The sequence below is a fragment of the Danaus plexippus genome, chromosome 27 (assembly GCF_018135715.1).
Source record: "Danaus plexippus chromosome 27, MEX_DaPlex, whole genome shotgun sequence".
Lineage (NCBI taxonomy): Eukaryota > Metazoa > Arthropoda > Insecta > Lepidoptera > Nymphalidae > Danaus > Danaus plexippus.
The window spans coordinates 3,367,804-3,379,868 of record NC_083555.1 but is presented as its reverse complement, the minus strand read 5'-3'; the positions used below and the strand labels follow the sequence as shown (position 1 = coordinate 3,379,868).

The 12,065-nt window shown below is 29.7% G+C and overlaps 1 non-coding gene across 1 annotated transcript; it reads left to right on the top strand.

Annotated features, from left to right (window-relative positions):
- Positions 1-10,720: 10,720 nt before the first annotated feature.
- On the top strand, positions 10,721-10,792 carry Trnae-cuc (transfer RNA glutamic acid (anticodon CUC)). The gene has a single exon. It is a non-coding gene; the product is annotated as a tRNA-Glu (tRNA).
- The last annotated feature ends 1,273 nt before the right edge of the window (positions 10,793-12,065 follow it).

The following is a 12,065-nucleotide window of genomic DNA, read 5'->3' as shown; positions in this document are numbered from 1 at the left end:
GATTATAATATGGTAAGGATTATATTTGTCATCAACACCTTGAACATAGAGAGCTGCTAATACCTTGGACGGCTATATATTACGGTGGCCTAACTCATGTCTATGCGAGTTTGTAAAGATCTTATAGTGGAGAAATTGAAGTCGATTGTCTTCTCGGATTCAACCAGGAGGCTACAGATTTTGTTCTCGAGCGCTACCCCAAAGCGGACGTAGTGAACTTTGTTGACCTTAATTCTCACCATAATAAACTGGTATTGTATACCACAAACTACACCGCAAGACCGTTTTTAAACTTTCCACAAACGTTTACTCAATTTCAACTACGATTTATCAGGATTCCTGATGTCGAGAACTACACTCCTTTGCTGGACTTTGTGATAACCTGCTAATTGGCTAAAATTATTTAGGAATGAAAAACTTTTTACAATTGAGACATATTTTACTAAATAATATGACCATGTATCTGTTGAGAGCTCTGAAGAAGCTTTCGAAATAATCAACAGATACATGATACTGATATGCATTAAAAATATATAAAATAATTTACTATTGCTTAATATAATTTTGAATAAATCGGCAAAAAAAAAATTGGTTGATAGTTAGAGATATTTTATTGTTAGTAACTGTAATATTATAATGTACTGGTGTTGTTTTTCTTAAATGAATAAATGAAAAAGTAACCGAGTAACAAATATTCGATATTCATGAAACATTACATAAAATATCCTTTTTCCTTACCGATATTAGTTTCACGAAACGGAGAGTATTCTAAATCATATAGATTTTTCAACTCTGACCGAATCATACTTTAAGTCGATCACAACTGTTCATGCCACTGGGTTCGGTTTGATAAGGGTTAGGATTTTTCAAAATTGACAAATAAATAGCCATTCTCATAATATTCAGGGTAGGTTTTGGATATGAATCTTTGTCTACGAATATAAGATTTAGCTACAGCTTTGGTTTACAGTTTTACAGCATTATGTAAAGTTTACAGCATTATGTAAAGTTTACCACATTGACGTTTCCTACAAGATTTTCAAGGGATAGTTTTGTATGAGTTATTACATGCTCTACCTGGAAATTTCACACAAATAGGTTTCATTTTATGTAATAAAAAATATACATAACCGCAAGTTAAAGTTTAGTTGGGACGATTTTTATCCTACCAAGTAATTTTCTTTATATATATATATTATATTTTGATGATTGTGTAATTATATAACCCATCTTGTTTAATTCATTTTGTTCTTAAGCTCAACATGTACTTTTTGTCCTTTAAAAACAATAAATTGAAATACGTTGACCCAACGTATTAAACTAAAAATGTCCTTTGCCTTAAAAATAATGCTAAGGAATCTTCGCACAAAAAACTTCGTACTTTATTTTTCTGTGCAACTTATTATTGACTTAAATTCATGGTATCAATTTTCTCAGAAATAGATTTGTTTGTTTTTCCTCAAACTGGTGATTGTTGATAGAAATAAAATCTTTTAGGGACTATTTTCAGAGTGCGCTTTAATTATTATCTCTACATAACATATTCAAGTTTAAAATTCGCTTAGTATAGGGTTAATGGCTTGTCTAATTATTTTCTAGAACTTTATGGAGCTTTTTCTCTGTACTTAATATAATATCAGAACGTATATCCTCCGCGCTGGCCGCGTAAGAGCAAAATATAGTCGATATCACTAGTAAAAAAAACATAAAATCTTAAAATTCTTCATTGGTACAAATCTTAAATTGGTACATGCTAGGTATTATTTTAAATTGGCAATAAAATGATTAAGTAAATATCACTATTATATATAAATTTATTTTTAATTACTTTTAAAAGTTTAAAAATATTAATACTACTCAACAACTTATGCATGCTGGCGTTTGTCGTCAAGAATTTGTTATTTTGATAGGTCCATATTTTTATACTTTCATTCCTTCTTTAATATTTTTTTATCATAATATTTGCATCCAATCAAATGACCAACGTTTTATCTTTTTGGAAACTAAACTATCGGATTGTAAATAAAATTTTACGTTTGAGTTATATCTACACAAAAATTTTGAAATTCTGTATTCAAGAATTAAATGTAAATGAATACTCGCGAAAATCTTAGATCTCATTATAAGAATTAAATTGTATTGTAGAGGGATAGCTCTCTAGTTGAAGATGACATATTATGGGCACTATATTGTATATATATATATATATGCCAAAAAAAAAACACTGCAAACAAATACAATTTGAAGAATATATCTTAAAGTGGTATCAAGTTTCAACACGAAAGGGCTGACAATTCAGATGTATCCGGAAACCTAGAACTGTTATCTCAGTGTATTGTGAACCCACGTTTCATTGACAGTTTACAGAGACATCGTATCGGGAGCGGCAGTACATAATATACACCAGAATATACACATATGAATATAATAAAAAAATTATTTATACCTACTAAAATCATAAAAGTAATATAATTAGGTAAATACAATTATTACCGAAGTTCTATGAAATATCAACTGTGAAATATAAAAGCTCATATATATATATATATATGAGAATATGTAAAAACCATACAGTATATTTCTTATCTTACTAGTTTTCTTTGTAGGTATGGTTGTGTTTCATTGATTGTGATGCAAACCAAACTATTTACAGTGCTAACAAAGAAATAGCACTTGTTTACGGTTAGCTAATACCACGCCTTTGTAGCTGTCGTTAACAGTAACATAACTAATAGTTCCTTTAAGAGCCCTCATAACCATTTCAATTTACCCAGATCAAACAAAAGTAAGGAATGAATACGGAATTTATGAAAATTTACATTCGCAATAACATTTCTCATATAATAAGGTGTTAGTTTCGATTATTATTTCTTAATAATGCTGGGATAGTGCTTGACTATTATTATTACATGGGTTGGTAAGTTGAAAAGAAGTCGTAGGTTGTGAAGTACTACCTCAGTAACAGCCTATTCAATCTAGACTTGGAGACACCGAAATTATAATTAGCGGATATGTGAATTATATTATACGATATTCCTAAAATATAATACGTCCACTTCCTCACTGACAGGATCCTAATAAATAAGCTACAATTTAAAAACTTCGACTAATCCGCCTCTATCTTGTTTCTAATATTTAGTATTTGAAGAGAGTTTTGACCCAGACATAAACAAAATTTATAATAAAATACGTTTTTCTATTGAACCAGAATGTTTTTGGCAAAACGAAGATTTTTAAAATAGGAAAGTTGGCTATATACATATAAAAATTTTATATTCAAAATTATACAATGATTCATATCTATTAATATAAATTTAAGTGTGATGTTCTTTCACAGAAAAAGTATTAAATGGATTTTGGTGGAACCTTACAGTTATGTAGATTAAACAATAGAATAAGTCATATAGTATATAAACTGAGTATAAGACATATGCCTAGTGGACTATAAATTATCCCTGAACAACGAGAATTTCCCGCAGGCTTACGGTATAAAAGTTTGCTTTTGCATAAAGTCACGTTACACAGACTATAAATTTCACCGATTGTAGGTAACCGTATCTATGGTTTTGGGTCACTGTAGATGTTTTTCTCCCAATTCAATTCTAAAATCCACATCTACGAATGGCTGGTCGAAACTACTGCGATATGACTTATGATTGCGTTGACCTTGTTATTAAAAATAATGCATAGAAAAATAAAAGGGTGACATACAAGTAATAGGATCATACATACTACTTTTCTGTAAAACATTTTTGATTTTTAACCTGTTTTTTATAATTGAATTCGTAATACCTATGACGAAGTAGTTTATTCTTCTGACAGTGAAAGGTTTCACCAATTCTCGATATACCCTTTTTCTAATTGACATAATTATATTTTACAAAATATAAATGTCGAATTTATGCCTAAATTAAAATTCAAATAGAAAATATACATTGAAATTTGTATTTGATTTGAACTTGCAATCTCTGAAAGGTAGCATTTCAGTTGTTTCACTATTTATATCGTGTCCTCACTGAATAATTTAATGATGTTGTATACAATTCCGTATAAGTTGGACTGTCTTCGCGCAATTTTGTTCTCCTGCTGAAGCTGGATTTACTAAGCTCTTCTGACTCAGTTCTGCTTACGGGTACAATTATCCTACATATATCTTCGTAAATTTTTACACCATTGCACACAATAATACTTGAAATCTTAAATACTTTTTTGTGGTTGAAAAATATTGTGTTGCATATCGTAATGATTAACTGAATTGCATTGATAAAATGGTTTATAATTGTTTATATAAATTTATGAATTGACTCATAGTGGCAATGGAAATAGTACCTATAAGAGGGTAGTTTTTAAAAAACGACTGCCAAGTGTTATAATGTGTTTAATGTAACAGTCAGTCAATTCCCGTGGTTTGGTTGGTAAAGACCTCATTAAGTGTGCACTAAATTGTGAATATATGTTGTTTCAATGTGGGCTCATACTTTGTAAGTGATATTATGTCCTTTGTACAATTTTCTACCTATTAGCATTTCAATAACTGATTTAATGGTTGTTGATTAGTAAAATATATTGGAGGGATCTTGAAACTTAATCCGTATATATGTAATTGTTTTATTAAAATACCTGACAGCTATTAATATTAAAGCCAGTGATTAAACGTTAATCAACTATCCCAAAAAAGGTTGTGATATAAGTATGGAATCGTTTTATTAGTTGTAAGATACCTGAAAATCGTTGCAATTAAAACTAAATGTCTTATGCTATTTAACCCAATACTTTACAATTGATTTGCATTAAACGATATTTTTCTTTTATTTTTCAAAACAACAAAATCTTATTATAAAAGTTGAACCTAAATTTGAATACAAGTAAGGTATATATAAAGAGAAAGTTTTTGTTGATGACCTTAAAACAATTACTATAGAAGAAAATAACTTATCGTATCTTTTGACCTAAGTTTACGTGTAAAGAAACGTAAGTGGACAGTCAACTAATGTTTTTTAAAATCATTTGACTAAGGCATCACATGATTATATAAAACAAACGTCATGAATGCCATGGTAAAAAACTACGTGGGTATTTCTAATAGTGTTTGTTTTGAAAGAGCCAATCGCTTTGACTAATCGAGCAAATGTTCGGATCTTTGAGCACTTGTTGTTTTAAAAAACATTCCGCACAGTCTGATATTTCTTTATCACTGGGTTTAAGTAAATAGATGTTCGAAATTATTTTAGCATTTGTTTTGTGGCTGTGAAAATAAACAAAGCTTATTTATGGTTGAACTTATTCGGGTTATAAATTTGTTTTTTTCTTAAAGTACGGCTAACATACAGAAATGTATGTAAATACGAATAGAAATGTACTCATGAAGATTTCTAGCCACATCTCAATGAAAAAGAAGCCTGGTAGAATCACTTTGAACATTCACTTTATGACAAAGTTGTGTATTAATTTAACGACAAATTGTTTTTGTAATTTAATAATTATTATCTATTCATGATTATCAGTTTATTGCGGATGTTTAAAATGCTGTTGACAATAAATAATTAAAAATTACACTTACGAAACATTAGATTACGCTTTATAGAGAAGTTAATTTATTGCCAACTCGTTATCTAGGAAAATTTTAACGAAAATCCTTACTTGTTTTCTCGAAGAGTGGTTTAATCTTTGATAAAAAGATTTGTACAAACAGATTTGGAATGAATAGCAGACAAAATAAATGTTTAAGCAATTGATTTAAAGAATAATTGTGTTTATATAAGAAAAAACTGAATTGTTCATAACAGAAAATGAGATTAAATATGCAGTAATTCATAAGAAAATTAAGTGGAAAAAACAGATAAATCGTATTTGCTTCAAATTAACTGAGCTTTCATTGTAATAAACTCATTATTTTTTTATACTAGTACTTAAATAATTTATTTTATATTCCCGTATACACCAATTAGAAGCTATGTTAAGATAATAAATACTATTTTTTACCTCCAATTCGGACTTTATTGATACATAATACCTACATAAAGTATAATATAACGTGGGATTCTGTTGACTCCGATCAGTGAGCACCTGACCGTGTGAATCAGATGATTCCTATCACACAAGAAATGTGATTGCATTGATCGCATGGCTATCCAAGCTTCGGTTCAATCGTGCTGTTTTGGGTATAGGATAAAAGCTTTAGTGGTGTCATTTTTATTTGGATAAACTTAAAGTAAGTTTCTTACTTGTCGTGAAACTTGTGGTCATCACTGCACTTTATGTAACTTTATTGTAATCATTTAATTATGATAATTCTATATTCAGAACTATTCCTGTCATCTAGTCATGTACATAGTTGTCATCAAAAGTCATAAAAACTTCAGAGAGTTATTTTAAACTAAGCAAGACTTTTCAAATCAAATGGTATTTTAAAAGTTATTAACAATTATTGGAACTTTTTGTTTATATTAGCATAGTCAGTTATATTGTAACTTTTAGTCGTAATAATTAAAAATGTGATTTTTTCTACGGGTTAGCGTACTAACTTCTAGATAAAAAGTTTCTAGATTAAAAAGTTATTTTAACAAAAACTTAGCCTATTACCGTTGTTGGATATCGGAAAGTCATTACGCAAGCCCATCTAAGACATTACAGTACAGTTAATATCACTTTCTTACTTTTCTTACAAAGAAAGAAAAAAGATAAATAATCTAGTTTCTTATCCCTAAACTCTTGTTAAAACTATATTTTTTATTTATGGTTTTGGATCTTATTTCCTTGGTTCCATCTCATCACTTAATGGTTAAATTATCTTAGTAAACAACGACGATGCCAATTTTTTTTATCTCTCAGTCAAACTGTGATCAAGTTACTACAGCTCGAACATGGGCTGGCTCGACCGGGGAAGTACTACCTTCTCACAGAAGATCGGCGTGGAAAAGTTTTCAATGGCTGCGTGTCACCTGATGAGTGAGAGCCGGTTGAGCTATTCCTTTTCCCATCCTTCCCTCTCCCTCATTCACAATCAAGGTTGGCAAGGAATCTGCAACGCCTCCTATGTAGCAGATGTCTATGGGCGACGATGATTACCTTCCATTATGTAGGCCGTTAGTCTGCTCCTTTACATAAAAAAACCTTTGATAAAAAAATCTCTAATTATGTCAGAAAACGGAACATTTCAATCAGGCTTATTCCATCAAGAACTAATATTTATATTTTCTATTATTTTTTACGCGTTTCAGGAAATAAAGCTTTCAAAATATTAAGGGCTTAAGGAAGAGATTATTTGACCAATAATAAGTGGACGACAAGTCGACTTAGCTACAATAATTTAGAGGCTTATAACATTAAGACTACTCATGCCATATTATCTCATGTTATTTCTTAAGACATATCTTAAGATATTTCGTTTGTTTCCACCTACTTATTATGTTAAAAAAAATTAAAAAATCACAAAAGCGGCCTGATTCGGCCAGGTTGTTAATTACGTCGAAAAATCTAAAATTTCTTTAATATTTTATAAAGGACTGAATTAAAATACAAAATCTCTTTCCAGTTACAATAATAAAAACATGAAAAATACAATTTTACAATCTTTTGATCATTTTAAAGCAATTTTGTTTTAACAAGTGCTTTAAATTCCATTGTATTTCATGTTAAGAGTCATATGTTTAAATTTAAAAATACTATATATAAATTGAACGTGCCATACCTAAATACCTATTTAAAAACAGATCTTTAATTTTTTTTTGTCAGTATGATTGTTTTTTTATGTTAACAAAATTTTATCAAGGAGACAAAACCATTAACATAACAAATCATTCTAAGGATGCTTACATAACATCGAAATCCCTATGTATACATGTCCTTACACGTTTAGAAACACCTAAGCAATTTTTTCGATTTAGTTAAAATCATTCAATAATCAAGTGCAGAAGGATATGCTAGTAATAAATTATTTTGATTCTAAAAATATTTCCTGTTGTACTATTCTTATATGTTTTACATTAAATGTTCATTTTGTTTAAATTAAATCGGCGAGCCAAAATGTTTTTTTGATAATAATTAATTGTGTTCAAAATTAAAGAGAAGAAGGATACCTTAGAAAATGTAATTACACTTACTGTTAGTTTAAAAGCACAAAGAAAACAGAGAAAGATTTTTCAATTAACCTTTTTAAAACTTTGAATTTTATATTAGTGCCTTGCACGAATTAATTTCACACAGTAATATTGGCATTGATCAATATCACTGGCTTATATTTTTGCAATATTCATAAGATGCACAAAACAGTTTTCTCCTGTCCCTTATAATTTACAATATATGATGCAATTTGGTGTAGACAATGATAATAAAATGCAAATGATAATATTATATTTTTTCGATAGTAGAATCATTTCAAATCAACTTATATTAATGACTAAGGCATATATGTACATTGAAATTTAAATAACAGGTCAGTTAAAGATTCAGCAAGAAGGTATATGAACATTTACGCCTAAATCGTTTTAGGCAAATCACATCGGTTTGTCTGTTTGAAATGGTAAAATGTCTCACAGCTTTAAACGACGGACTAGAATCAGCCGTTCGGACTATTCACTTGCTTTAATGGAATTGAAATTATTTGAGTCGCTTTATTTGAGATATTTGATGTAACTGTGTTTTCATTGATCGTATGTGTTATTACTACTATGATAATACGACATAAATTATCCATAATATACCTGTCTATCGACTTTTTGGAAAGATACGGCTTTTATAATATGTTTATCAACTAAATTTAATGATAAATTTTTAATTTTCTTATATATAGATATTTTTTATTTTGTTTTGCAATCTTTCACTCAGTTTGTTAACTTTAATCACAACAAAACAACGAGCACAAGGTAAGAGGTATATTTTCAAGAGCGGTATCCACACATCAAGCCGACAAACCCATTTCTAAAACAAAACAAGCTTACACCATTTGGTTGGTTACAAATCGAATAAAGCCACAACTTTAGTCGTCAGTGTACCTCACAAGTTCACTTTTAATACCCTTGCATTCACTCAAAAAATTATACCAAAGTGTTATAAAATACTTAATTATATTTTTATATCTTTATCTAGGTTCATACAAATTTTATTAACAGTTTTATGAATGTACTTTTTATAAAATATCTTTAGCTTTCGATAGGGTCTAGCATGATACTTTCTTGGTAAGCTTTCTACTTATTGTACATTCCCTGATTTAGTTAACTGTTATTCTGAGGGACCATGAAATTCGAGTAGTGGTTAATGGTTGTTGTTGTTAAATTATATATATACATGCGTTTGTCTGTCCGTCTGTTCGCGATAAACTCAAAAACTACAGCTTCGATTTTCAATCGGCTTACACCCCTTAATAGCGTGATTATTGAGGAAGGTTTTAGTATATAATTTGATCAGTTTTTGTATTTGTTTATGTGCACATTAAAGATATTTGTTGAAGTTGTCGGAAAAAATGAAGCTGTCTGGGAGCTTTTAACGAAAACGCTGCCTAAGGCCATTGAGATATAACAAAATAATATATGGTGGAATTGTGTATTTTATATATTTCTACAAAAAAATCCCCGGTAGCATATATTTACCTCTTAAGGTTAACATACTATATCCATTTCACTACTTTTCAAAATTTGTAAAGCTATTTACGATAAATTAAGTTCCTGGGGGTGGGTTTTTCTAAAGGGTGCTCCTGTAATGCCGACCATCGACTTAAGACTTTGTTGTATCGAATGTTGCATCGTGGGTGCGACAGCGTTACGTCCTTAGATGGTAAAACGTTTTCTCACCTATCTGATAATGGATACTGACTCCCGGGCTGTGTTGGAGCGTTGTCCAACTTTTGCCTTTATAGTATTAAAAAAATAATGTATTTTATTTCAGTATAAAAACGTGTCGTCAAAAAAACAACGTATAAAACCTAACATACCTACTGAACTAATGTAATTACGATATTGAGTCTTATTAAAATTAATTTCTTCGTATTCAAGTCTACATCAGTATCTGTAAATTACTTTTTGAATCATTTAAATCATTTCAATATTATTATAATATAAGTTTAATAATTCTCAAAATTAAATCCTCGCGATAGCTTTCTTATCCGCTTCGCATTACGCCGCCTCGCGTCGCTGACCTATCCTACGCACCGTCTTGCAAAGAAACAAGTCTAGCTAATAAGCCGAACTACAATAACGCAAGGAGTGATGACTGTGTTTTCTTTCCTTTGTTTTCTGTAGTTATTTAATTAGATACTTAACTTCTAAGTTTCCTTTGATCATTATTTGTATATCTTTTCATATTAATTAATAAAGCGCAGGGTCATTAAAAGCTGCGGGAGTAGACTTAAGCAGACAGTGCTTTTGACAATCATGTATTACACTAACGCGTGTTACTTCTAAAAATTTTTTTCGTTTTTACAAAATATGATAACGTCATTAATGTTGTATACAAAGAAATATTGTATATTTTCATTCTAATAGACTATGTATTATAAAATAAAAATACAGTATTTCTTCGTTTAACTTTCAAATATGTTTAACGAATAAGTATGATGATTTTTGTTTGTCTTAATTCAACTAAAAAAGTATGTACTCTACCAATTTTGATTAATATAAGCTATTTTATATTTCTTATAAAGAAACCGCGCGAGGCTGGGGCTGGCAGTTAGTTATAGATTACCCAAAGTTGTTATATTATAGACAACTTCTGAACACAACTTTCATCCGATATGGTCTAGTGGCTAGGATACCTGGCTCTCACCCAGGAGGCTCGGGTTCGATTCCCGGTATCGGAAAAATGGATTTTATCTTTTTGACGACACTCTAAGGCATACTTCCTCCATAATATTCTTGTTACAATGTGAATGCACACAATAATAACAAGCACACTATTGTATGTATAATATTAATAAGGCTATTATAAAAAATAATGTTTCAGTGCTTACGTATCTTTATCCGTAGATGAGAAATGATTGTTGGCATTTCAGCTGATGATTAAATTCGTGACTTAAAAAACTTAAAAGTTTAAAAAAAAGACCTGTGGACATTATTTTTAAAACAAGAATTAGAAAAAAAAAACTAAAAGTATCTTATCAAAGAGGAACTATTACTGGGTGTGCGTATTAATTCTCGACTATAGTCTCGTATTACGAACTTGTTACTTTGTTAGTTTACACCAGTTATAGAAAATTATTTCCATTATATCAAATCACTGTTCGACGTGAAATATGAGATTTATCTTGACGAGGGTATCGTCTCTCGAATATGATGAGTGATTCATTAATTTTACATACTTCAAGTCTTGACCTTTATTTGAATGATTATGACCTTTTGAAAATACTGTCTTATGCTACGATTAATTAATTGGTGATCTTTATTTATTTTGTATAATTTTAGTATGATATAATTTTTATTTGTTCTAGGGTTATTTTAATTTAAATTTTCCAAACATGTAATCCAAAGCATATTTCTAATAACATATTGTTTAAATGCTAAGCCTTGATGTCTTATCCTTACGAAGTCAATTTCTGGGGTTTAAAAAATATATTTTTAATAACATTTCTAGGGTTTAAAAAATATGCCTTTAGGCTTCTACAAAGTCACCGAAAGCGTCGGTAGTAACAACTTCGCTGTGACCCGAAGTCTTGTCTTTAAGTTTTTACCGATGTTTCTTTAAAGTCCAAACAGAGCCTATTTGGATTTGTTCCTTTTACTATCAGTTAAACTTAAATAATACACATGTTTTAAAACTATAACAAACATCCCGTCTGCCCGTGATCACGGTAGTAACAAAGTAATCGAAATGTCAAGAGTACGTAGTTAAAAAAAACTCGTAGTATAATCCGAAAAATATTAGTTTCATTTAAACGAATACTCGCAGAAATATTAGATCTCATTATGTTAACTATAAAAGAGCTTGTATTTACACACTAAGACAAAGAGAGGCACATTTTTATACTTGCTAAAATATTAAATGATATAATAACGATATCCAAGGCTTTCACGAGTATTAATATAAATAGAAATCATTCATATTGATCACGGTTGCTGCAAAATAACCGGAACGTC